At 43.4% G+C, this 25,808-nt stretch overlaps 1 protein-coding gene across 1 annotated transcript in view; it reads right to left on the bottom strand.

The window, feature by feature from the left end:
- The window catches only part of CDK1 (cyclin dependent kinase 1), a gene marked incomplete in the record, with an annotated part of 842,019 nt that extends 817,779 nt beyond the window's left edge, over positions 1 to 24,240 (bottom strand). Inside the window, 1 exon segment of the mRNA XM_044056395.1 lies at positions 24,115 to 24,240.
- Between the last annotated feature and the right edge of the window lie 1,568 nt (positions 24,241 to 25,808).

Raw genomic sequence — 25,808 nt, 5'->3', positions numbered from 1 at the left:
ACCTTTTCCTTAGATGAAGCCAAAACCCTGGATAGACTTCTGGCAGAAACCAGAGGAATCAGTAAAACTGCCCCCCCCCCCCCAACACCATATTAAGAACATTAAGACTGCAATATTAGTTGGTTCAAGTGGAGCACACACCAGCTTCAACACAAAATGAAGAGCCCCTCCAAGGAAGGGCCACGAGGCCTCTCGTCAGACCTTTTGAGGACATTTTGACATGAGACTGCATTGAAAGAGGATTCATGAGCAGACATGCAGCAATGGCCAAGTTTACCTTTACAGACTTAAGAAAGGTCATAGGTTACCAACTCAAAAATAGTGTACAGCCAGAGAACATCTAGCCTTGGATATGTGTTGGCTACGTTGTTGGCACCAACTAGAAAACCTTATCCTTTAACTAATGTACGATTTTCCAGCAGCAGGCTTTCTTGCCTTCATTAGCACCTGCTGCACAATCTCAGTAAACAGGTGCAAAAAAGGCAGCAAGATCCTGTCATCCAAGCAGTCAGTTGAAGTTGACTGATGTCAGGATATATCAAACACTCCTGTTCTCGTGGGTAGATTAGTCTGTGAGGAAGCTTGTTGTAATCGCCCCTGGCCATTTCCGACATAGGCAGACAGGAGCCATCACAATGATCTTGAAAGATTGCTTCCGAATACACAAAAGTACTATGGATATTATTGGAAAGGGTGGAAAATCATGTAGGAACAAACATTCTGCCCAAGGAAAAAGAAATGGCATCAGTCTTAGTTCTTAAGATTCTGTTCCAGGACTCTGTTTATTAGTTGATTGCTCAGAAAGAAAGCAAAAAAAAGATCTGCCTGAAGAACTCCTCACAGATGGATCAAATCTTGGCAGAAAGCTCCTCCCGATCTAGTTTCCAGTCAAAGGTCTGCCCTGCCTAGCTTGTCTACCACAATTTTGCTTTGATAGACTATAGAATGCATGTACAAGTCAGATTGTGCTGTGAAACTACATCTCTATCCAACATGGCTAGTCTGCAAAGAGGGTACGACCTGGTCCCCCCTTCCTTGTTGATGTACCACATGACTGATATGGTCAGCAACCACGAAGAGGTTCCAAAGTCTCAAGTTCCTTGATCACAGCAAGGATCTCCTTGATATTTGTGTCCTTGCATCTGTCCATGGTGACCCATACACCTGTATCCCTCCTGAAACTGTTCTCTAAAGCCCGAAGTGTCTGTGCTAACTGCTCTAGAACAGGGGAGACCTGGATTTAAGCGTATCTGTCTCCACCAAAAGTTCTCTCTTCTGAAAATCCCCAGCACTAGGATTTGAAAGATAATATAGATATTCATGCTGGGACCAGAGATTTCAGATACTGCTTTCATCGGTCTCATGTGGAGTTTTGACCGGGGTTACCATGAGAATCAGATACCACGTGACCCCAAATCCTGAGGTATTCCCTCAGTGACCGAAATCCTAGTGGAAACCCTTAGAAACAGATCTAGACAAATATCTGTTATTTCCCTACAGAAGAAAAGCTATTTGAAATGAGATGTCTAGTTGACATTCCAGAACACAAACCTGTGTGAAGGAGTCTTTTGAATGATCTCTTAGAACAGCAACTTATGCAAGAGATCTTGCCCATGTAAGAGATTCCTGACATTTGGGAAAATACTCTGCAAAGATAAGTCATCTAAATATGGAAAAATGTGAACACCCAGCCTGCAATGAGCTAAACACTTTGGGAACACTGCAAATCCAGTGGATAGTCCAAAGGGTAAGGCAGATAATGGATTATACCCACGGTGGTGGTGCTGCGGTAGCGTTGTCGCCTCACAGTAAGACTATGTCCGGTTCGATTCTTAGAGCATCTTCTGCGTGGAGATGTGCATGAATGGGCGTACCTTCGTTGAAGGTTGTGCGTCAGGGCTGGTAACTCTGCACGTAAAAGTCAACTATCATTAGCAGACCGGAGTTCCGCTGTGGCGACCCCTAACCGGGAAAAGCCTAAAGACACAAAAAAAAAAAAACAAACTCCAGACACACAAAACCTTAAAGGGACAATCCCTATTCTAAAATTCTGACCTAAAGAAACTTGCACTGATACCTCCGAGTTGTCACCACTCACGTACCACATCAGTCAATACTACTCCTGGTTTCAATTTACTTTATGCAACCCTGTTTTCATTCCCTCTAGTGAACACAATTAATATTCAGTTCCTTGCAAAATTTTCAGTCCCCAATCACTGGGAAACAAGGTTATTACATTTAGTGAATTCATACTAAATTTTAGTCAACGTATTCCACCCATTTCATAGTAAGGCAGTCTCAGAATTAGTACGTATAACTATCACAGGTTGCTGTACTATACAGCCCCCCATTGTGACAGTAAGTTTTGTCATTTATTGCTTAAAAATCAATCAATCTACTGCAGGTCAGAAAACAGTTACATTTGGCTAGCATTCAGAGATCAAAAACAAAACTGCTTTTACTACTGTTCGAAACTTGAATCATCCTGATTCTCTACAGAGCAAGTGGCGGTTATGCATAACATCGTAGCACTTACCTAGTATTCAGAAATCAGCAAAAAAAATATGAAATTAACAGAAAACTCTTTACTAACACTTTAAGGCTGCATTGTTCATATGCTTTCCTGCAAGGTAGCAACAAGTGAGGTGATAAATTCCTGAAAGGATACTTTTCTCCAAGGAAAAAAAAAAAAACACACGCACGCAGGGTAAACTAATGACTCCGTGAAAACTGCAGCAAGTAGAACTGCAGGTTGAGATGGAATTTGACTAAGAGCACTGAAACTCCTGTAAGCACCCCTCCCCCAACCAAAGCCAGGGCATGCTCAGAAAGCCAGAATGAAATTTTAAACAAATATCAGAATCAAAACAAAAATTCTATGGGACTCGCCCTTTAAGAAAAAAATGTGACACCTGGATGAGTAGTGATGTGATAAGCATAAAGTCCAGCAGGTTGTGATGCAACATTTTGAATTTGGACACCAGCACAAACAAGTTTAGGGAAAAAATAAGATCCACAACTTGTCGCTAAGCATTTTTCCCCCCTTCGGCACCAATAACATCCTTGAATAAAAATCCTTCCCCAGCTGGTAATGAGGAACTTGATTCATCACTCCTTGGGACACCATGTGATACAGAACTAGAGAGAAGTAAAAAGTGTCTGGCCTAGAAGATTAACAATTACCCCCCCTCCACGGGAAAGGATGAATCCCTCCCTCATCACCTGTAACTATGATGAATGATCATAAGGACTCGTTTTTTCTAACACTTGCCAGAGAAAAAAAAAAAAAAAAAAATGAAGATTCAGACTTTCTGGAAGGAAGACAAGAAAGGCAGTCACAAAGACTCAGTCACACTTGTTTTGGGAGGGTCGGGCCTTATTTTGCAAAGCCCTTGCCATTTCATCTTAAAATGTTTTAACTTATTTTTTTTGGTACTTGCGTATTATCGCAACCATACATTCATCCCAGCAGTTTAACTGTGTGATGGAAACCAGGCATTCTCAGCAGCGCTCCATTCTCAGTGAAATAATGTGCTGCCGAGAATATGTGGTTGTGAAAATACGTAAACCAGTCTCAAACTGTCTATGCAACCAAGAGTTACAAAGCATGGCTGCGATAATATATATATTTTTTTTTTTATTAAATTTAATTCTAGCAAACCAGCAATATTTTAGCTGAAAACATAAGGCTAAAGACTTGTTTTTGTACAAAGTATTTTCGCAACCATGCTTTGTAACGCTTTATTGGTTGACTGTGAATAGATAGTTGTTTAAATACTGGATTTGACGTTTTTAAGCATGTTTGTCTCACTTAAGGAAAGTGTTTGCTATATTTTTGGGGAGAAGGGATAAAATATCTTCAGTTACATTTTCTTTAAATAGCATAGACATTTGAACCAGATATACACTAGAGAGAAAGCGGGCAAATATGATTTCTCTCCAGCATCTATCATGTTCTAAAGTGTACTTAAAGCTGCCACGGAAATGTGGTTGCGATAATACGCAAGTACCTTTACTTTTGTCGAGACAAAACTCCAATTTCTGCAAAAAGCAGAAAAGAATCCCTTAGAAATTGTGGAAATGCATGGCTTAAAAATATCAGCTTACCCCTTTGACAGGTTTTGATCACCTCTGCAAGCAGAAATGCCAAATGCTAAATCTGTGTCCAAACGGGAATTTAAAATGTCATTGCAATCTGTGAGGTACAGAGAATGCAACCATACAAACCACTGCAAAACGGTACTAGTGGCCAAAGCCCTGGAAGTAAAATCATGCACATAAAACCGCAAGTAATGACCTGTGCAATAGAAAAAGCTACATTCTAAAGCAGATTTTTCCTTATGAAGATAAATTCCAAAAACCTAAGTTACAGGAGTATACCCCCACCCCCCCGATACTCAATTCTACTCCCACACTCTGACTGGAAAATGATAGGTGCTTAGCAGCAGTGGGATTAACTAAAGCTACAGCACTGGGAATAAGAAGTTATGTACCTACCATAACGTTCCATGTTAGTGGTAGTCTTCCCGCCTTCTTTCTTGCTGGATGGGTTCGGAGCTGATCCTCGGCTCAGACTCTGCCAATACTAAAGCTCGAGAGCTAATTCCACCAGCTCGAGGCTCCCCTATATCCCACAATGCTAGGCGGTAACTACTCAGATCTAGACCAAGCAACTATAGTCTCCATAGTATGGAGAAGGGTAACCCACCTCTATATAAACCAGAGTGTAAGGTATCCCAGACCTAACAAATGGGGAAATAGAGGTGGTAGAAAGTGTGGGAATGACACTCTTCCAGAGGAAGATCACAAAAAGAATTCCTATCGGTCTGTCCAGGCTTGGGGGAAGGAGGGTGGGACGCAAGAAAGAAGGCGAGAAGACTACAACTAACATGGAACGTTATGGTAGGTACATAACTTCTTAAGTTGTCTATCTCGCCTTCATTCTTGCTGGATGGGACCACGTCCCTAGCACCTTATCCCGGGAGGCCTATCGGAACACACTCTTGAGAACAGTGGAACCAAAGTTGGCACGGTTTCTGGAGATAAATGTCCAATTTGTAATGTGAAATGAAGGTATGAGGAGAAGCCCAACTGGCTGCTGCACAAATAGAATCTATTGGCAGCCTGTCCTGAAAAGCTAGAGATGTAGCTAATGCCCTAGTTGAATGAGCTCTAGGTCTTGAAGGTAGTTTTTGATGTCTGATCTCATAGATGAATGTAATTGTAGAGGTGAGCCATCTAGAAAGGAAAACTTTGGTAACTGGAAGGCCCGATTTCCCTTCTGCATAGGATAGAAAAAGCTGATCAGATTTCCTGAATTGTTTAGTTCTGTCTAAATAATATCCAAGTTGGCGGTGAACATCCAGAAAATGTAGCTTTTGTTCCGACCTGTTGGAATAGTTAGGGAAAAAGACGGGAAGATCAATTGTTTGGTTTAGGTTTGTTTGAGAAAACCTTAGGTAAAAAGGAAGGATTAGTACGGAGGGATAACCTATCTTTGTGAAAAACAAAGTAAGGAGGGCGACTGCACAGAGCATGGAGTTCAGATATCCTTCTCGCTGAAGTTATGGCTACTAGAAAAAAAGTGTCTTCCATGAAAGCAACTTCAGGGAACATGAAGCCACTGGTTCGAAAGGGGGAAGGATTAAGGATGCCAGAACCAAGTTCAAGTCCCATTGAGGCGGGGGATCTCTAATTGGAGGTTTGAGAAGAAAAACACCCCTCAAAAAGGCTTTACAGAGCTTGTGAGCCATGATGCTGGACTCAGATACACCTACATGATAAGAAGATATAGCAGCAAACTGAACTCTAATGGTAGATGAAGAAGAGCCTAAATGAAAGAGTTCTGCTAGAAAGTCCGGAATAGACTGGATAGGTGCAGTGAAGGGATCTATATTTTTTGATGTTGCCCAAAAGGAGAAGCGTTTCCATTTGCTATTATAAATCTTCCGGGTAGAAGATTTATGAGAGGCTATCAAGATATCTCAGACCGAGCGAGATATTAAGGGAAGCCTGGCTAGGGTCGGAACCGGAGAAACCACGCTGTGAGGTTGAGAGAATGAAGAGACTGGTGCAGCTGGCCCGATTGGTGGGTCAACAGATCTGGCACTGGGTCCAGATGCCAAGGCTGCTCCAAAAGGTAACAATGAAGGAACGGAAACCATATCTGTTGAGGCCAGTAAGGGGCAATGAGGATCATGGTCACTCTCAAGGCGATGGCTTTCTGAATTAGTTGAGTTATCAGTGGAAAGGGGGGGGGGGGGGAGGCATACAGAAGTCCCCGGGGCCAATCATGGACTAGAGCGTCTCTGGTGGGATGGCCTGGTAATGGGAAGAGAGTGAAGAAGTCGTGACACTTGCTGTTTTGGGGAGTAGCAAAAAGATCGCAGCAAGGCTGGCCCCATCGTTGGAACACTTCTCCTAGTACGGATTTCTTAAGAGACCACTCGTGGGGCATGAGAATTGCCCTGCTCAACTTGTCTGCAATCACATTGGATTTCCCAGGAATGTGCGTTGCTACCAGAAAACGCTGAGAAGAGATCGCCCATTGCCAAAGTCTGAGTGCCTCTCGACATAAGGGGTATGATCTGGTTCTGCCTTGTTTGTTGATGTACCACACTACGGACATGTCCGTCTGAATTGCAATAGTCCCTGTGGGAAGAGAGTCGTGAAGGGCTTGCAACGCTAAAAGCACTGCTCTCAACTCTAAGACATTTATGTGCAAGTGGCACTCGAAAGGTTGCCACGTGCCCTGGACTGTCCTGCCCTGATAATGCCCCCCCCCAACCCGATCAGGGAGGCGTCTGTTGTCAACGTGGCAACTGGGGTGGGGGGAGTGAAGGGTCTTCCTTGGAGAAGCTGAGGTGATGTGATCCACCAAGACAGTTGATTCTTGCACATGATTGAGTAAACAATATGGTGTGGGACATCGGGAGCTGTTGGGAAGGACCATTGAGTAAACAGCATCCATTGGAGGATCCTCATGTGGAAGCGAGCTAAGGGGAGAAGGGGGATAGCTGCTGCCATGAGTCCCAATACCTTCAAAACTAGTCTGGCTTTGACTTTGTTGCATTGTAAGAGAAGGTAAACTTGTTTGCGGATGTCTGACCCTCTCTGCTCTGTGAGTCTGGCTGAAAGATTGAGTGCGTTTAATGTGGCGCCCATAAAGGTAATAGATTGACAAGGCAGATTTTTCAAAATTTATTGAAATGCTTAGAGCTTGGCAAGTTTGGATAGTCATACTGGGAGACTTCAACTACCCAAACATAGATTGGGTACATTATTCTAGCCCTAATACCCTAGCCCAAAGGTTCCTGGAATTCATAAATTCAAATGCACTGGAACAACTAGACACCTCTCCCACTAGGGGAGATAATATACTAGACCTGATCACCACAAACATGGGGACAAAATGCCCCACACCGGAAGTATACCCCTCACTAGTGAGATCTGACCACAAACTAATCACCCTGGATATACATATCCCACCTCCACCCCCAGCACAAAAGACCACAGTGAAAAACTTCTCAAAAGCAGACTTCACTCTTCTTAAGACTGAGATGGTATCCTTTAAGCCCACTGTGCCAGTGGATACCACATCCCACAATGCCGAATCCTTCACAAATGCTTTCTATGGACATCTCCAAGAATGCATGGATCATGCAGTCCCAAACAAATCCAAGCCCCTCTCCACCAAATGTAAGCGTCCTGTTTGGTGGACCTCAGCCATAAACAAATTGTATAACAAAAGAAGGAAGCTACTGCACATCAGAGCAAAATCCCATGAAGGGAAGACATCTCTGATCAACATTAGCAGAAAACTACGTTCTCTCAAAAACATCCAAGGCAAACTTTGAGAGAAAAATCACCAAGGACACTGAAGATAACCACAAAGCCTTCTTCAGCTATGTTAGAAACCTGGGCGGAAACCCTCAGATATGCTCAGAGTTGGTTCACAACAAAAAAATACACTGAACCCACAGATATTGCCAACATTCTGGCTGACAGGTTCAGTGCAAATTTCTCCCCTCCTTCACCCCCAAAAGAAGAAATACTTATCCCAGCTGAATGTAATCTCCGTGTCATCTCAGATGACAAGTGAGAACTGCCCTAAACAAAGCAAAAAACACAGCATCAATGGGATCTGATGGTATCCCGGGGTGCGTGTTACGTGAACTCCAAGAGGAGCTAAACCCACACATAAAAATGCTATTTAACCTTAGCCTTACTTCGGGATATGTACCTGAACACTGGCATACAGCAACAGTGGTCCCACTCCACAAGGGGGGGTGCCTCTACAGACCCTGGAAACTACCGCCCCATAAGCTTAACTAGCCTGGTCTGCAAAGCTATGGAAAGAATCATTATGGAACTCATAAACAGAGACATAGGGGACCTACAGACACTTGACCCGGCGATTTAGCGCGGAGTTGCCACTAGAGCAGCATCGGGCAGCGCCGGTTAAACAAAGTTAAACTCTGGCTCCAGAAAGTCTGTTCTTCAATTTTTCCCTTAGAACTGCTCTGTTAGGAACCTAAACAGTTTACACCTACACTAAAAAGTGCAGCACTTGTTCCAAATAGCTTTTTCTTCTCAAAAAGCTCAGCACTTGTCTCATAAGCATATCCCTTGTCTTATAAGCATTCTCTTTGCAGGTCAAGCACTCCTATATTACACAAATCTCTCACTAGCAAAACCCCCCAGAAGTGCCCACTTCCCTGCTAAGCCCACTACTTTTCTGTCTCATACCAACTCATAATTCTTTCTAGCATGTCGAAGGGTCAGATGCTGGCGTCCTCTCCTGCCCAGTTGGTGAATCTGGGAATTCTGAGACAATGTTACAATTGCCTCATGTACACGGACAACCCTCTCCTCCTCCCACGCAACACTAACACTTGAGAGATGCAGCTATTTAGCCAGACTGGAGGCTGAGCTCTCTCAACTCAGGACTGGCAAGACCAGGCAAGAGGAGAAGGCAACTACACACACCACAATACCAGTCTCACATAACTCAACCACACCACTGAATCAAACACATAAACACACTAAGACATACTCGGAGGCTCTGAGTAAAAATTTACCTAAACAGCAGAGGCCTCCAAAGCAGACACCCAAGCAACTGCAAACTCAATACACCACACAAACAACACATAAACAACAAAATCAATGTGCAAAGCAGTCACTGCCCTTAAGGCCAAATACAACACCAAACATACTTGTCATAGGTGACTCCATAGTCAGACACACTGACATCCTGCTCACCAGACTGAGTAAGGAGAAGGTCACAGTAAGCTGCCTGTCGGGCGCTAGAATCCGCCACATAACACAAGCACTCAGGTCTCTCAACAGGTACAAGTACGACTCAGTCATTGTCCACGCTGGTGTCAACGACCTGAGACGTACCTCCTTGGACTACATGAAGAGAGACATTGAGGAGCTCTCTGATTATGTAGCCCAGGCAGGTATGACCCTGACCTTGAGCAGTATCCTACCTTCACCTAGAATGATGCCACAATACAGTGATAAGATGATCAGCTTTAATAATTGGCTTAAATTCTGGTGTCATTCAAAGGGGATCCAATGTCTGTGGCCTGGGATGACATGCTGGACAAGCCACGCTGCTTCAAGGGGACGGCTTGCACCGTCACCCTAGGCTTCCGGATATTGGCAAAGGCTCTTGCCACCCCATAGTGCCTTTTAGGCAAGGCTCAAATTCTAAACCTACCACCCTAGAACACAAAAAGTAAAAACTAAGGGTAATGCTGCTCAATGCCAGAAGTCTCAATCTCAAGATGCACGCACTCGAGGCCCTTCTCAGTATGGAGAACATCGAGGTCTGTGCTGTGACAGAAACCTGGTTCAAGGCTCCTGAGAGCACCCCAGCACTAGCAGGTTTCACCTCATATCATGCGTTCCGGCCCCAAAATCCGGACAACACCAAGAAAGGAGGGGGGGGGGTGTCTATATTCATAAAAGACACCCACACCTCAAGGTTGGTGGCAACGCACGATGCATCGGAGACCATACAGGTGCAATTAACCATAGGCAAGACTGCTCTGCAATTTGTAGCATGTTATAGGCCACCCCCTCAAACTCAGGAACCTCACATGGCCTTCCTGAAAACCATGGAGGGGATAAATGTATCTCCAAACACCATCATACTAGGTGACTTCAACTACCCTAATATAGACTGGGAACACTACTCAAGCCCAAACACTCTAGCCCAAAGGTTCCTGGAGTTCATAAACTCAAATGCCATGGAACAAGTAGTCACCACCCCCACAAGAGGAGAAAACATACTTGATCTCATCATCACGAACATGGGATCACAATGTTCAACACCGGAAGTATACCCCTCACTGGTGAGATCAGATCATAAACTAATCTCGCTGGAGGTCCTCATCCCGCCCCCACCTGAAATAAAAAAGACCACAGTGAAAAACTTCTCAAAAGCCTACTTCACACTTATAAAAACTAGTGTGGTCTCCTTTAAGGCCCCTGAGCCAGTGAAACATTACTCAAACCGCTGAATCACTTAAAATGCCTTCTACCAGCACCTACAGGACAGCATTGATCAGGCAATCCCAAACAAAACTAAGACTCTTTGTACCAAAGGCAAGCGTCCAGTCTGGTGGACCCCAGCCATAAACAAGCTCTACAACAAAAGGAGGAAGCTACTACAAGATAGAGCAAAATCCTTGAAAGGTAAGACACCTTTGATCATTATAAGTAAAAAACTAAGCTCTCATAAAATCATCCAAGGCAAATTGAGAGAAAAATCGCCAAGGACTCAAGACAATCATAAGGCCTTCTTTAGCTATGTTAGAAACCTAGGAGGAAACTCCCAGATATGCTCAGAATTAGTTCAAAATGACGTGAAGATTACTGAACCTACACACATTGCCAACATACTGGCTGACAGGTTAAGTGCAAACTTCTCCTCCCCAAAAGGAGAGATATCTATACCAGAGGATTGTAGCCCCCCAAACATCTCCAACGCCCAGGTGAGAACTGCTCTCTCCAAAGCAAAAAACACAGCATCCATGGGACCGGATGGTGTCCCCATCTGTGTGCTCCATGAACTCAATGAGGAATTAAACCCGCAGTTAGGACAGCTGTTTAATCTTAGCCTCACCTCAGGATACGCATCCAAGGAGTGGCGCACGGCAACTGTGGTCCCACTTCACAAGGGCGGTGCCTCCACCGACCCTGGAAATTACCGTCCCATTAGCTTGACAAGCCTTATCTGCAAAGCCATGGAGAGGATCATAATGGAACTCATAAATAAAGACATAGGGAACTTGCAGACTTTGGATCCAACCCAGTTTGGCTTTGGCAAAGGCAGATCATGCCTTTTAAACTTGGTTGACTTTTTCGAGACAGTCACCAAGGCCATTGATGAGTGAAAGGCAGTCCATACAGCCTACCTTGACCTGGCAAAGGCCTTCGACACAATACCCCACTCAGGTATCATCGAAAAACTCATCAGCTTGAATGTAAACCCATACATCACAAGATGGGTTGCAAACTGGCTAAGTGACAGAACCCACAGGGTCAGAGTTGCTGGAGCCATGTCAGACTCAAAGCCTGTCACAAGTGGTGTCCCACAGGGCTCAGTCCTGGGTCCACTCTTGTTCGGCATCTACTTTTCTGAAGTACAAGCAAACACATGAGGGTTATGGCTGACAAAGTTTGCAGATGACTGCAAACTGGGCACCATAGTCGAAAACACATCTGACACAGATATCCTTCAGAAGGGCCTCACAGAAACGGATAACTGGTGCCAGAGCCATGGCCTAAAGTTAAATGCCAAGAAATGCATAGTCATACCCTTCGGGAAAAACAAGGTTACCCCTAGCTACCATATAGGTGGCAATCCACTGAGCACAGAAGAAATCATCAAGGATCTGGGGACCCAGGTTGACCGTAGCCTTTCGTTTGACACTCATGTTGCTAAAGTGGTTAGGAAAACCTTCTACATTGCCCACCTGATCATGAAGGGATTGACATCTAGATCAAGGGAGGTCATCGTCCCCCTGTACTCATCACTCATTAGACCTATGATTGAGTACAATGCCCCATTCGGAATGTATCTGACCAGACACCTGCAGCAGCTGGAAAGGCCCCAAAAGTTCCTCACCAAAAAGATAAAGGGTCTCAAAAATATGTCTTATGCTGCCCGACTGAAAGAACTCCAGCTCTATTCACTCTCATACCGCTTGCTCAGAGGTGACCTGTGCCTGACATACAAGGCCATGTCAAACCCTGATTTGATGAATATGCTTCACCTCAAAAAATCTAGATCCCTCAGAACCACAAGGGCGGGAGACTTAAACCTTGACACAGTTATTAATAGAACGTGCTGGAGGGACAGATTCATCACCCAGAGACTCCCTATGCTGTGGAACAAAATCCCAGTACATGCAAGGCAGAGCACCTCGCTGGCCTTGTTCAAGAGGAATCTTGACCAATGGATGGGGGATCGCAGATATACCCCAGGGATTACTACAGTGTCACTGCTTGACAGAGGCACAGCAAAATAATAGGCATAGTTTTATTCAAACTAAAGGGGTGGCGAAAGCCAAATAACTATGGGCTAGGCTTATAAATGCCCTTGGGCAGATAGCCTAGTATGAACCTATGAACCCAGTTCGGCTTTGTAAAGGGCAGATCCTGCCTTTTAAACCTGGTTGACTTTTTCGAAACAGTCACTAGAGCCATTGATGAGGGAAAAGCAGTCCATACAGCATACCTGGACTTGGCCAAGGCCTTAGACACAATACCCCACTCAGGCATCAAAGATAAGCTAAACAGCTTAAAAGTAAACCCTTAAGTCACTAGATGGGTTGCAAACTGGCTAAAGGACAGAACCCATAAAGTTAAATCGATGGAGCAATGTCAGACTCAAAGCCAGTCACAAGTGGTGTCCCACAGGGATCTGTCCTGGGACCTCTCTTGTTCAGCATTTATTTCTCAGATGTTAAAGCAAACATGGGAGGGCTGTGGCTGACAAAGTTCGCAGATGACTGCAAACTAGGCGACATAGTCGATACACCAGCAGAGACACACATCCTACAAAAAGGCCTCACTGAAACTGACAACTGGTGCCATAGTCACGGCCTTAAACTAAACGCCAAAAAATGTATAGTCATCCCTTTTGGAAAAAACAAAGTACCCACAAATTATCACAGACAGCAACCCACTGAGTACAGAAAAAGTAATCAGAGACCTAGGGACACAAGTAGACAGCGACCTCTCATTTGACACCCACGTTGCCAATGTGGTTAGAAAAACAGTCTACCTTGCACACCTCATCATGAAGGGATTCACATCCAGATCCAAGGATGTCATTGTACCCCTATATTCCTCCCTCATCAGACCCATGATTGAGTACAATGCCCCATTTGGTATGTATCTCACCCTGCATTTGCAACAGCTGGAGAGACCACAAAAGTACCTCACCAAAAGGATCAAGGGTCTCCAACATATGTCTTATTCTGCCAGACTAAAGAAACTTCAGCTCTATTCAGTAGCATACCGCCTGCTCAGAGGTGATCTCTGCCTGACATACAAGGCCATGCCCAATCAGGATCTGATGGACATGCTCCACCTCAAAAAAATCCAAATCCATCTGGACCCTGAGAGCTAAAGACCTAAACCTCGGCACAGGTATGAACAGGACATGCTGGAGGGATAGATTCATAACCCAGAGGCTTCCCATGCTTTGGAACAGGATCCCAGTTCATATTAGGCATAACCCAGAGGCTTCCCATGCTTTGGAACAGGATCCCAGTTCGTATTAGGCAGAGCCCCTCACTGACTCTCTTCAAGAGAAATCTTGATGAGTGGATGGGAGATCGTAAGTTTACCCTAGGGGTCACATCTGTGTCACTGCTAGACAGGGGCACAGTAAACTAATTCTATTATATAAGGGGACCTTCATTGTGTCACTACTAGACAGAGGCACAGTATTCTAGATTTTTTCTGAATATTTTTGTACCATTTCATGGGGTGGCAAAAGCCACATCACTATGGCTAGGCTTACAAATGCCCCAGGGCAGATAGTGAAGTCTCTGGATAGAAGTAGTTTATGTCTGGTGGTGGCAGTTAAGGAGCCAGTCGTCTAAATATGGAAACACCTGGAATCCTTGACGTCTCAAGTGAGCTGCAACCACTGCCATGCATTTGGTAAACACTCTGGGGAGGGGGGGGCTGTAGTGAGACCTAAGGGCAGGGCTCTGAATTGATAGTGACTGGTTCCCAGCCTGAAGCGGAGAAATCTCCTGGAGCGTCTGTTCATCTTTATATGGTAGTACGCATCCTGAAGATCTATCGAGCACATCCAATTGTCCTGACCCAAGAAGGGTAGAATGGACTGTAGCGTGACCATCCGGAATTTTGTTTTTTTGACATACTTGTTTAAGTTGCTGAGATCCAGTATGGGTCTCCAGTCCCCTGTTTTTTTGGTACCAAAAAGAATTTGGAGTAGATTCCGGATCCTTGTTGGTCTGCTGGGACTGATTGGATAGCTCTTTTTGATAGCAGCTTTGAAATTTCTAGTGCTGCTTGTTCCCTTAGACTGGGTGGAACGTCTGGAAGGGATCCTTTGGGTTGGGATGGAATGTGAATAAAGGGAATTTTGTAACCCTCGGATATGATCGACTGTACCCATTTGTCTTGTGTAAGGGAAAGCCAGGCTTTTGGCTACAGAGATAATCTTCCCCCGACTGACTCCAAAGGTTGACAGCCGGGCAGCACCTCAGGGATGCTGAAAGGGTTTCAGAGAAAGTTTCTCTGCTACCCTGGTTCTCTGCCTCTAGGGCAGCGTCTTATTATTCCCCCCTCTGCCTCTAGAGGGGAATCGACCTTGTGCGTCAGATGAGACTCCCTGGGTTTGTTTGCGGAACCACATCTTTCCTCCCCTCTGACCTTTGGGATAAGGCCTAGAAGGGGTAGAAAAACAGACTCCCACGGCAGAGAGAGTCTTACCTTCCACCTCACACCTAGTCAATGTATCCTTCACTTGAGGACCAAACAAGGATGATCCAAAGGGGGAATTGGTGAAGGACGCCTTGAAAGGGTCCAAGTTGCACAGCCGCATCCAGGCGTGACACTGTAGGGCAACGCCTGTGCCTGCGGCTCTACACGCCCCATCCGCAGCATATGAGAAGCTGCATGGAGGAGTTAACGATGGAGTTCAGGGTTGCCAACTGGGAGTTCATTCTGTCTTGGAACCCCTCAGCTGTTGGATCCTTTACCTCTTCACTCATATCCTTGAGTAAATCTCTCTGGAGACGAGTGAAGTGACATAAATAGTTCAGCGACCGCATTGAAAAATTTGCTGATAAAAACATCCGCTTACCGTACCTGTCCATGGTCCTAGATTCCTTATTAGGAGGATGAACAGGTACTGAAGGATCAGCTAACTCCTTAGTGGCTGCAGCCACCACCATGGCATTGACGGAGACGCCTTTAGATAAAAAACCTTTATCTTTAGGGGCAGTAATAAATTTAGACTGCCTCCTCGGGGTGGATTCCACTGAATCAGGAGCCGTCCAGGCCTTCCTTGCCACCACTTCCATAAGGGGGTCAAAGGGAGGGGACACCCAGGAGGTAAAAGAGCGAGAGCCGAACACCTCAAGGTACACTGACTCACCCTCTGAAGGGTTAAGGGCTGGCCAGTTCCCCCCTGTTTCAGGATTTCAAGGATGTCAGCAAAGGAGATCCTCAGAGGGGGATCGAGGGGAACCTTCAGATTCCTCTAAGTCAGTGTCAGAGGTGATTGACTCCCCTATGTGCTTCCTCTTGCACTGCCTCTTCCTAGGGGGTTCTCCTACCGGGTCAGGAGAGGCCTCGGAAGGAGGAGGAAATTCCCAATGGGGAAAACTTGGAGTTGGCTCTCTGCGGTCTGAAGCAAGGATGTGAGTAGAAATCACCGCAGGCACTGATGGAGGGGCTGACGGAGCAGACTGTGGGACAGACTCTGGTTCTAGTACGCTCCGCATGACCTCGAAGGCACCCCTATCGGGCAAGGCCGGAGGTCCCCGCTCCGAAGAGACCAGGACCCCCCGGCACCGACAGGGATGGCTCCGAGGCCGATGTCGGAGCCGAACTCACCAGCGCCGAAGCACCGAGAGGGAGAGCGGGGTCGGACAAGGGTCCGATGCCACTCGCCCCCTCGGAGCAGACGAGGGAAGCTCTGCGCCGAGATCCCTCCAAAGAGGAGATCTGAGCAGACGACGGAGCTGAAAGGGAAGCTATCAGATCCGATGCACCGACAGTCATGGCTCAGATGAGCCCCAGCTCCGAGCTCAAAAGAGCCGGAGGAGGAACACATTGAGGGACAGAAATAGCCACTGACTGATGAGTCAGGCTATGAAACATCTGGGCCAGCGCCTCAGACTTGAGAAGTCTACTCACTACCCTTTGCAAATCGTGGTCAGATAGCCTGGAAGACTGTGAGGAATGCGATCTATGGCTCTGCTCTGAAAGAAGAGGGGACCCTGGCGCAGAGTGAACGGAGCCGATGGAGGGAGACCTAGACCTTTTTCTTAAAGGTTGCTCCGATAAAAGTATCGGAGCCGACTTGAGTCTTATCAGCCTCGGCCGGTGCCGAGGTAATAGTATGAGGCTTAGAAACATCAGCTCCAGCCGGAGCCGATGTCGAAGCAGTTTTGATGCTTCCAGAGGACGGCTCTGAAGCCGGAGCCGACTGTCTGGAAGTCTTAGAAGGCTTCCCAGACACAGACTGGGTCAGGGGGGCCTTCAGGCTTTAATAAGCCACGCAAAATTAATTTATTTTTGCATTCCTGCAGGACTCTAGGGCTGAAACCATGACACACAGCACATGAGTCCTGCAGGTGCAAAGGTCCCAGGCAATACACACAAGAAGTGTGACCGTCTGTCAAGAGACATTTTCTGACAGCACGAATCACACTTCTTGAAGCCCGAGACCTTTGAATCTTTAGACATTGTAAGATTAGTGTTTAACACAAACACACAAGCACACCTTAAAACAAATATAAAACCAGTCACACAGAAGGACCAGGAAGGGGAAGAGGCCTAACTTGTAAAAGAGGAATAAAAAGGTCAATTAAACACTAAGGGGGACCAGATTAACTCTAGGAAACTATTAAAATTAAATTTTATACTAAAGGGGAGAAAAATAGGTCTAAAAGGATTATTTTAGTAATAACTCTACTAACCTGTCAGAGCCAGTAGAAAAAGCACCTAGTCAGCTAAGCGGCAAACGAGATCAGAGTAGTTACCGCCTAGCATTGTGGGATATAGGGGAGCCTTGAGCCGGTGGAATTAGCTCTCGAGCTTTAGTATTGGCAGAGTCGGAGCAGAGGATCGGCTCCGAACCCATCCAGCAAGAATGAAGGCGAAATAGACAACTTAACATTAGCCTACAAGGCCAGGAACTTCTGGCTTTTTAGGGACAGCTGGCTGACTATCAGGAAAACTGCAGACAGTTAACACATCCTCTAAAAGCAGACAGAGCAGGAGAAACTGGTATAACTTCTTTATCTTCTGGAGGACAGAGAAGATTCAGTGTTCTCTTACTGAAAAGACTGCCACATTCTAGCAATTCTCAAAGAGAACCCCCACAGGAAGAACGAGAAACAGAGCTGTACACCAAATCTCAATCAGAAATCAAAAAGGAGAAAACTCTGAGTCTGCCCCTTTGTCTTACTGTTAAAATTCAGGATAATGAATCTCTTAAATTCTCTTTTACCAGAAACCAATTTACAAGAAGGATCAACATTCCTCAATTAAACCCAGAGCTAGGCCCAGTAAACTACTCCTAAGGAAATTTGACAGGAGTAGACATAAGCTCACTAATGGCAGTAGAAGCTTTCCCAGCGATGTGCCCAACTGTGACACAAAAGGGAAAACCCTCCCTTTTCCCTCTCCCAGGACAAACAAGCGTCTCTACCTTTCCCACAATACAGAGAATATGGCTAATCCCTGGTCCATAGTGGCTACAGCAGAGGGATGCAGGGTAACAGATGAGTGGTCTGAGGTACAACCAATGACCACAGCAGCCTTACCTAACTGCTGCTGACGCAAACTACTAGCCTGCTGTGGTGGCAAAAGCTATTTGCTTAACTTTTTCTTTTGAGTCTGGAAGACTACCATGGGATCTGCAGTATGTTCTATGGTCAGGCAGGAAATGTTGCTTCTTTCTCTGGGGAAGACAGCAAGTAAATACCAATAAAAACTTTTTAAAATCAGTCACCTTTTCACAGGAAGACACAGCAAAAGCACTTCTAAAAAACACCGTCACCCTCAAAACAATTTCTCAACAGAAAAAAAAAAAAAAAAAAAAAAAAAAAGAGAGAAGACGACGATTCAGTTACAACACACAGCTTTTAAACTAAACTAAACAAGAAAAGAGCACTCCAGCTTCAAAGTAAAATAGATTTTCATGAATCTTAAAAACATAAAACTCCTGGCTTTAAAGTAACGCTCGCAAAGTGAAAGATTACAAACAATATTTAGAAAATTAAAGCCCCTCTCCCCCAAAGAGAACTCATCTGCCCAAGAACAGTACCAAGAGGACTATCCTTAAAAGCCATAGGAGGAGCATACCCTTCAGCAGCAGTAAAGCTCTGAAGGGGTTTGGCACCCAGACTTGTCTTTTAGTCAGCTCAGCTAGAGTTGCCCAACAGTCTGGGCACATAGTTGGTGCCCTGAAGCTTTGGAAGCTGGCTGCCATATCCTTGGCAGGAAATAACCCATATAGCCAAGACTCCTGCAACAGTGATCAAGCACAAAGATTTGAAAGATGGGATGTTCATCAGAGACCTAGAGCACAATTTCTTGATCTGATATGGAGGTAAAGCTGTATTTGAGGAGTTCCTTACAGATGGAGTATGTCCTTGAAGACCCTGTGATGCAACTACCATTCATTTGGGGGGGGGGGGGGTCTGTCATATCTGTTTAGAGTTCCTGCCATAACATTGTGCTCTGATGGAATGCGAGAAGCCAGAAGGGCAATACTGTGCTGAACTGCAAGCTCCCCAGCTAACATGGCTATTCTGCTGAGACAGCAAGACCTGGTTCCACCATTTTGTTTATATTACATAATAATCATGCTCTCCATGATGACTTGAAAGATGTTCCGAAGTCCACTAACTATGCACGTTTTCAACGTGTTTATCAGGGCCATCATTTCTTTCACATTGGAGGAGTTTCTTCTTTTATCAGGGCCATCATTTTTCACATTGGAGGAGTTTCTTCTTTAAGAATCAGTCCCAGATGCTCGGCATAATATTCCCCTGGACATTCAGCTTCTCAAGCAAAGTATCTGTGGAGAGTAGTAGCTGGGAGGAGAGACCAGAAGGCATGGATTCAATAACATCTGAAACAGCCACACAGAGAGAGACTGTTTCTTCCTGATAAGGAAGAACTGGATTCAAGAAAGAAAGAGGTCAGAGTCCACATCGATTTCAGATACCACAGAATTTTCCACAAGTGTAATCTGTCTTAAGAGCCCATTAGGATTGAGGAGCCTACATACACCAGCATCCTAACAGTTTGCTTGCCATAGTCATTGAACAATATTTGTAGAAAATAATTATAAGAAGTTGCCTGGTTTGGAGGAAGGAGTCCATCAATAGGGCAGTGCATAGCATACAACTTGGAACAGAGATTCTGTGCGAAGGAAGAATTTCTCTAGGTTAAAATGGAACTCAAGAATTTGAAATAGATTTCCAGAAATAGCAACAAGTCTTGACAATTTTGAAGAATCTGCGAAAATAAAGATACAATATGAATGTCTTGAAGTTTGCAAATAGTATGACAGGAGCTAGACACTTTTGGAAAAATCCTTGTAACTGTAGAAAGACAGAATGGTAATGAGTAGACCTACAACTGTGAACCAGCAACCGAAAAATCAAACAGTGTGAATTCTCTGTGAATGAGTATGTGGTGGTACAAGCCCTTCAGATCTAGAGTCACCATAAAAACACAATGGAGGATACAGTGCAAAACAGGTTTAAGAGAAATGGAGAACACTTTAATAGCTTCTCTTTTGTGAACAAGAACAATCCTTCAATAAAACCTTTGTCCTTTGAAAGGATCTGAAACAGGTTCTAATACTCCCTGATACAACACATAGGAAGGAGTGGGAGGAAAGATGGGTTTGGCTTTAAGGATAAACAGAACTCATGACTTAGAGGGAAAAAGGAGTCTCAATACCATCTGTATATATTCTGGATTATAATCTAGCATCTGACATAATCCAGATCCAAAGGGGAAAAATAATCAGACTAGCAGTCACCATCAGCGGAGGATGGCAAGCCCTTTCTTTTCTGAAATTCTGAGGAGGGGACAGGGAGAAACAGAACGCAAATACTGTAATCCCTTAAAATGACCCTTAGCAAGAGAATACCACTCAGATTCCCAAGATGACGGAATAGTCGGGGGGGGGGGGGTGCGATACCTTGTTTGATTTGTGATTTCTAAAGAACCACCTTAGACACAGGAGGCAGAATCCAATGACTAAATGTCTCTTCCCTCACTTTTACTGTAGGGCAGACATCCATTCACTGAACCGGCAGACATGGTCTCCTTTATCAGGAGAATACAACCAGCCTTTGAGGACACACCATCTCCTAGATCACCAGATGGTGCAGATGCAATAAGATGGGCAGTCCGAGGACTCCTAACAGGGTCACAACAACTTTGTCTGAAAGATGGGGAGAAGAGATATAGGCGCAAACACATGAACACCTCTCTGGAATTCTCTCTCCTCAACAGCTGGTGGGTGAAATGTCCAAGGTAATAGCAGTGGGTTCATTAAAAAGATTTCAAGCTCTGGTTCTCATAGAAAACGAGAGACTGTAGTCTATTTCTAACAGCTTTAAAGGAACTAAATACTACAGTTGTTAACCTCATAACTTTCCCCCAAAGGTACAAGAAATCACAACTTTTCTCACAAGAAGCAGACTGCTGAATAAATGAAGCTGTTGCAAAAACAATGTCTGACTGAAATCTTAAATGGCAAGAAAATTGAGTTTTCACACCCATAAGTTCAGTTCTACACTGGTCCTCCCTTTTACCTCTTACAGACTTGTGCTGCACAAAAGTGTTATATACACAAATGTCAGATCACTGCCAGGCCATATACCTTAATTTCGATACACAGCCTGTAAAATACATAAAAGACAAGTCATAACCAAGTAAAGTTTGCAGTGCTACCACAGACCCGAAATTTCAGAAAACAAGCCAATACTGGATATTTAACAATTAAATAAAATGCACAACCATAAAAATCTACATGCAGAAAACTCTCTGCAGCTGTTGCAGTTTTTTTTTCTGCATTACATATTTGGTTACATGCCCTTTCCATTAAAGGCACAAATGCAAAGGCACAGCACCCATAAATGTGACCTGGACTTCAGAGAGCTAAAATACTCCATTATTATTTCATTCCCTCTATAGGAGCTCAGGAATACTGCCTCTTCATTTCCTCCATTGAAACAAAGGTACATATTGAGCAGTTTCCAGAAAATCCTGTTTGCCACCTTTGAAACAAATGCTTGTAACTCTAGAACTGCAAACACTCAAGTATAAACATGAAACATCTTGTCGCACACAGATTTTTTTTGACTATGGCTGCAGTGCTGACATGCCAACTCATCCCAAGTCTAAAACAAATATCAACAACTGCTATCTGCAATTAAACTATTTCAGTTTAATAAACAGTCAGTAACAAAACAAGTTAAACACTACTCCGCAACAAATTTGTCCATCGAGACAGCAGCTCCAAAGTGAAACAGATGTTTGCCTTCCTCACTGAGGTACTAACAATATTGTTTATGATTCAAGTATCTCTGCAGCTAAACTAAACAAAGTCATGTATCAGTGTCAGATTTGTCCCTCAATGTTGCCAGCTTTCGGATGATACCTTGTTGCAATTCTTTCCTAGTACTAAAACAGCAAGCAATTTCATGCTAGTATAAAATTACCAGTTAAGAAGCACAACTGTTACAGACTCTTTAGATATGTTCATCCAGTACAGTGCAGATTTCACTTCCTTCTACGTGTGGTCAGGCATCTGCAGATCATATGCAACAAACTCACTATAAAAGTTATCTGTAAGAACTTTATTCAACCAAAGCCCAAGAGTTAAAGACAAAAAATACATTTACTTTTCAGACAAGTTAATGTATACAATAAACGTAATCGAAAACATCAGAGCAAAATAATCATAAAAAGAATCACTACATACAAGACATTGTATTCTTGTACCATATAAATTTACATGTTTTCAAGTTAAGATACAAATGAGACAGGAAGCAAAGGGAAAGCGTAGAGATGAATTGTGAATGTTTGGGTTAGTAAATAAAGCAGTAAAAATATTAACTGGGAGCAGAATATAAAAGATATGAATATGGAAGGAAAGTACTGAACAAAAAAGATGGAAGTTAACTTGAAGTTTAAAACAGGTACAAGTGACTTTCCTAATAGTTTTGCTTGAATCAGTTAAATAGTAGTATGCCATGGATGTCACCCAAGTCCAAAGTATAGATTCAAAGTCAAAGTAGATGAAAGGGAGAGTATAGACCTGCCATCAAGGATTTTAAAAGTATTTTTTTTATAGCAGTCACTATGAAAATATTTTCATTTCAATGCGGACAGAATACATAAATCTAAAGTAACATTTTTCACCCACCCTCATCTGCAGTTCTACATAAAGGGGAAAGAATGAGAACCCCCATTAGATCTGTACAACCATACTTCCCATCTTCTGAAAATGAAGCATTACTTTAAAAATAATTCTTTACAATCTGTGCATTACACTGTTACTTGGCTGAAATGCATGAAAAAAAGTTGTTACCCTTGGCAATATGATTCCACACTTATAACAAAGAAATATTTGGAAATGAACAGTCACATTCAGAGTAAAGTGGCAATAAAACAACACCTTGTCAACATGCACAAGCAGAATTATTAGCATATGTGCCTTCAGAAGGAAGCATACATTGTAAACAAAGTCATTTAATAAGGTGAAGAATCAGGAGAACTCAACACTAATCTGAAAGGATGGTGCTGATCAGAAGACAGACAACTACATGGAAGCATGCATAAGAGGACCAAGTGGTATTTGCTACAGCAAGTGTCAGGAAGAATAGTAGAAAGCACTACAAGCTAACATATACTACCCCTCAGACATGATATTCACGTTTCATTTTTAATCTTGTTTTGCTATCATGCTGACCCCGACTCCAGTGCATCATAGTATCAGATAAAAAAAAAAAAGTCTAAACTGTGCGCAGCTTCCTCAGATACTGCCCACAATACACACCTCTCAACCTCTTAGTGCAAGAAATCTGGACAAATCCCAACAAAATTGGGGGGGGGGGGCAAAGGCCCAAAAATGGGCACGTATTTTAAATATTGCTGTTACAAACTTAGCTGCTAGAGTAACAGGATTTGTATTAACATATATATTCTAAATGATTTGAAGTCTGAAACTCAAATGTACGTCATTTAGTGACTTCAGTCCTCAGAACATCCCAGTGATTTGCCAGAAAAACACAAATTTTATGACAAACATGTAAATAAAAATCTGGACATTCTGCGAAATCTGTACAGCTGAGAGGTATCATTCTGTCGGTCCAACTGACGACACTTTTTTTTACTGGCTGGGGGAAGACTGATTTTAGGTTAACAACTGCAGAAAACAAAATAAGAAAAAATAAAGCACGCTTCTGTAGGACTCACTCGCGGTTTGCTGCCCGGGTAGCCCCATTAGGTAATCACCCCTATTTTCCAAGTCCAACCTTCTGGATCGCATAGAAAAAAATGTGGTCGGGCTTTAAGCTACATACTAAACTAATGAGCAAATAATCAACAATACAAGCAGTTATATAACGCACACCAGGCTAAAACAATATAAGGATAGGCGAAACATCACATCAGCAAGCATTTTGGAAACATTTGATAAGGCACGTAAGACGCATTTCCAACTTCGCTAAACACAATAAGTCCCCACACTTACATTAAAAAAAATCCATAACAAATCTAAAACCATCGAACTAAGAACACCAACCCAAAACAATTCAGCACTGTCAATACTAATCGTTAACCACAACGAATTACCTGTACAATCAACCAGATTACAAATTCCCTCTGCTCCTTTACAATAAAAAAATGACAACCGAGTAGTTTTGAAACTCGCCGCGCTACGCTAACGGAGCGTCACCAATCACCACAAGCAGATACTTTTGAAGAACCCAATCAAAAATCACCTTCACAGTGTTCCGTTTACAATTTGGTCGGGCGGGAATGTCCAAGTCTAGCGCGGCTACTGGAAATAGGGCGGAGTACTGCCATCAGTCGTAGGATAAATTTTTAGTTTCTGGAAGGACTCAGAACAGATTGACATTAGTAGGGTATGCTGAATTCACAGCTTCAGAGAAGTATTATTTTTCTTTTTTTTTTTGTAGAAACACAATTGCTTTTTTATGAATTATATTTGATAGGACTAAGGTGCACAGGTATTTGCTGCTAATCGGGGACTTTGCAAGTTCATAATTTTATTTTACGTCCTTTTCCGGAATTAAAGATGCTAAAACTGAATTTGCTTGTTTCCTAAGTGGGTGGGATACTTCTCTTAATCAAGAACTTCGTGTCTAAATAGGTTCAGATATTCAATACGTACCCCACAAGTTCAGATCGTAGCATAAAATGATTACAAGGCATGTAATATATTTTCTGACTGTTCAAAACATAAATGTATAAACAAATACTGATAAAAGTGTAATTATGGAATTAATACATTGGTAATTAAAAGCCCAATGTCTTTCTACTCTTAGCAGTGTGGTTATCAGACCATGGCTCATACCTAGCCTTTGTGCACTTTTAAAATGGTTATGTTTAGTGTTCTGGATTATTATACAAAGTGTGGTTGGGGGGGGGGGTTTGAAATTCACTTATTTATTTGAAGTTGTTAACTGGGATAGAGCACTGATCCAAGGGGACCATTGTATCTTCTGCCTTATGATTATAAACCAGAATTTTTTTAAAAACAATAAATGTTTGATACAAAAAAATGTAACACTGTAACTGCATATACATACAACAGATGATAACGGAAATGTGGGTAGATCAGCATGCATAGTACAGTATATAGTAGAGCAAGAATACAGTGTAGGACGTAAATATTTACAGTAGATATAACAAGCGGGAGAGGTGAGAGAATATAATGTGGTAATAGATGGTAGGAATATAGTAAAAGATTCCTAGTGAAAACCTGGTTAGTTGAGCATTTTGAGTGATAAAATGTAACAGCAGCAGTGAGAGAAATGATTACATTTAGTTTCTTGTATGAGACATTTTTTACTCGTACTTCAAATTCCACTCGACAGAAAAGAGCTTTTAGTCTGGAGAGAAGTGCTTCAAAAGATCTGGCTCAAGGACTGAGAAGATTTAAACTATGCAGTGTAGTTTATTCTGAAGGTTTGGTGGTGCTGGCTTAGCACAGGAAAGAGAGCCAAGATGTAGTGGGCTTGAAAACGTTTAAATAGAAACACCCCTACAAGTTTTACTAACTGATTTACTGGTAACCATTTTGCTTTTTTGAGGGTATGGCACTGTTTTTTTCCTCCCCTAGAGAAGAGGGCCCTGAACCTACAGATCTCATTGGCTGTGGTTTGTAAGACAGGTTTTTCTTGGATGCAAGGTATTATTGCTGGTTTGTATTCGACTGACCAAGGAGAATACCCTTTCCTACTGCATTATTCTTCTGGGTGAGAAGTCTTTCAGGCCCAGAAAATGAATTTGTTGACTTTAGC

This window comes from Protopterus annectens, chromosome 14.part0 (genome assembly GCF_019279795.1).
Source record: "Protopterus annectens isolate FY-2018-M chromosome 14.part0, PAN1.0, whole genome shotgun sequence".
In the NCBI taxonomy this organism is placed as follows: Eukaryota; Metazoa; Chordata; order Ceratodontiformes; family Protopteridae; genus Protopterus; species Protopterus annectens.
This window is presented reverse-complemented; position numbering and strand designations above follow the sequence as displayed.